At 38.9% G+C, this 2,946-nt stretch overlaps 1 non-coding gene across 1 annotated transcript; it reads right to left on the bottom strand.

Annotated features, from left to right (window-relative positions):
- Positions 1–2,170: 2,170 nt before the first annotated feature.
- On the bottom strand, positions 2,171–2,274 carry LOC129025524 (U6 spliceosomal RNA). The gene has a single exon (XR_008497275.1). It is a non-coding gene; the product is annotated as a U6 spliceosomal RNA (small nuclear RNA).
- Between the last annotated feature and the right edge of the window lie 672 nt (positions 2,275–2,946).

The raw sequence follows: 2,946 nt of genomic DNA, 5'->3' as shown, positions 1-2,946 counted from the left end.
AAGTGACAGAGGCACCTTAAGTTGCTGAGTTGGGGAGATGATTATAGAGAGCGAAAGACACATTTTCATTTTATTGCTGATGAGCAAAATAAGTAAAATTTGAAAAGGAAGTGGGATGCTTTGTGGGAGGAACCTTCTCAAGAAGAGGACTGCAAGTGGTACCTCTGTCTTGCCAGTGATAAACTGGTGCAGAAACGTTTCCAAACTATTCATCATGTGCACCCTAAAAACCCGGTATGTAGAATCCGCACTATCCCTGAAAACAAGAGAGTCCCTGATTTGGTAAATCTTAACCCTGGAATACAAGCTTTCAGTATCACTTGGAGAAGTGAATCCAGTTTCCCTTAAGTGAAACTTGAGCCTTGGTCCCTCATAGCTATTGACCCTTATCTTCTGCAAAAGACTACTGGTGAAAACACAAGCTTAGTTGCTCTTCTATTTGTGTACAGAAATAGCCTAACTCTGCTTTCAAGCTGCTTTGTTCAAAATGTGCTAAGGATTTGTTGAGTGAATAAAAAAAGCAAGCAAGCAAGCAAACAAACAAAACTTTATTTTTTTTTTTCTTATTTCTCTAGAAAACCGGTAAACAAACAAACAAAACTTTAAATCAGACTGCAATTTAGGTCAAAAGTTAGAAAATATATTTGCAGTGCCTAATTCAGGAAGGAAGATCTTTTTCATGCTAATCTACTGCTAATTATAAAATAGGTGATAGCAAGCATTGTGAAGAGCTAAAAAGGAGGGGGTGGGGGGCTTTGCTACTTTATAATTTAGTCACCCTTGATTGGAAAGTGGGCGTTTTAAGATTTGACACCAAACCCCAGCGAGTCACTCTGTAGCATGAGTTTCTCTCACTTCGGACTTTCAGTTTGGACACAGAAAGAACAGGGCAAAAAGTAAAGCCAGAAGGGATGATTTTTAAAGGGCAAACTACAAATAAGGATAGGTTTCAGGCTCTGTTGCAAATAGAGGTGGAATAATGAGAATAAGCTCTGTAAGGCCTGAAGGGAAGGAAACACATGGAGGTGGTCAGCTCCGTGCCCAAAAAAATGCCCTTGAAGAAGCCTTTATGATCCTGGGTATAAGAAGAAGGTGGGGGGAGCACTAAACCATTCTAAGACGAAGTTACAACATTGACAATGTTGACTCCCTAGAACCAAGTCAGGGGAAGTATGTTTGGAGTCTAAGAAGCATAGTCATGTGTTGCATAATGATGAGGGTACATTCTGAAAAATGTGTTGTTAGGTGATTTTGTTGTGTGAACAGCACAGAGTGCACTTACACAAACATAGATTGTATAGCCTACTACACACCCGGGCTATATGGTGTGGCCTATTGCTCCTAGGCTATGAACCTGAACAGCATGTTGCTATATTGAATACTGTAGGCAATGGGAACACAATGGTAAGTATTTATGTATCAAACATATCTAAATATAGAAAAGGCACAGTAAAAATACAGTATAAAAGATTTAAAAAATTATACACCTGTATAAGGCGCTTACCACGAATGGAGCTTGCAATACTAGAAGTTGCTCTGGTTGAGTCAGTGAGTGGGTGGTGAGTAAATGTGAAGGTCTAGGACATCACTCCATGCTACTGTAGACTTTACAAACACTGTACACTTAGGCTATACTACATTTATAAAAAATATTTTTTCTTGGCCGGACATGGTGGCTCACGCCTGTAATCTCAACACTTTGGGAGGCTGAGGTGGATGGATTGCTTAAGTTCAGGAGTTTCAGACCAGCCTGGGCAACATGGCAATACCTCATCTCTACAAAAAATTTAAAAATTAGCTGTGTGTGGAGGCACACACCTGTAGTCCCAGCTACTTGAGAGGCTGAGGTGGGAGGACCACTTGAGACCAGGAGTTCAAGGCTGCAGTGAGCTATGATTGCATCATTGCACTCCAGCTTGGGTGACAGAGCAAGACTCTGTCTCAAAAAATACATATTTTTTTCTTTCTTCAATAACTAATCAACCTTAGTTTACTATAACTTTTTCACTTTATAAACTTTTAATTTTTTTACCTGTTTTACTCGTTTGTAATAACACTTAAACACATATTGTACAGCTCTACAAAAATATTTTCATCATGTATATCCTTATTCTCTAAGCTTATCTACTTTAAAACTTTTACTTTTTATTATTTTTACTTATTTTTAGTTTTTTTAGTGGAACGCATCACAATTTGTGTGTCATTCTTGCACAGGAACCATGTTACTATTCTCTGTATCATTCCAATTTTAGTACATGGGCTGCCAAAGCAGGCGCAGTTTTGAGACTTTTTTGTTAAACACTAAGACCAAACACACACATTAGCCTAGGCCTACACGGGGTCAGGATCATCAGTATCATGGTCTTCCATCTCCACATCTTGTCCCCCTCTGGAAGGTCTTTAGGGGCAGTAACATTCAGGACTGTCATCTCCTACGCTAACAATTTTTTCTTCTGGAATACTTCCTGAAGGACCTGCCTGAGCTTGTTTTACACTTAACTGTTTTTTTAATAAGTAGAAGGAGTCCGCTTGAAAATAATGATAAAAGGTACGGTATAGTAAATACCTAAACCAGTAATATAGTTGTTTATTGTCATTATCAAGTATATGTTCTATACATAGTTGTATTGCTAGTCTTTTATATGACTGGCAGAGCAATAGCTTGTTAACACTAGTATCACAAACACGAGTAATGCATTGCATTGCATTATGGTGTTAGCGCTGCAACGTTACTATGACTACAATGCCACTAGGCAATAGGAAATTTTTAATTACATTGTAATTTTATAGGACCACCACTGTACATGTGGTCCTGTGATTGAGCAAAACATCGTTATGGGGCACGTGACTGTAGCTTTTGGGCAGGTGGGTCTCAATCCTGCCTGCATATTAGAATCACCTGGAGAGCTTATAAAACTTTTGCTGTCTGGGCTGCCGTCTGAACTA

This window comes from Pongo pygmaeus, chromosome X, assembly GCF_028885625.2.
Source record: "Pongo pygmaeus isolate AG05252 chromosome X, NHGRI_mPonPyg2-v2.0_pri, whole genome shotgun sequence".
NCBI lineage: Eukaryota > Metazoa > Chordata > Mammalia > Primates > Hominidae > Pongo > Pongo pygmaeus.
This window is presented reverse-complemented; position numbering and strand designations above follow the sequence as displayed.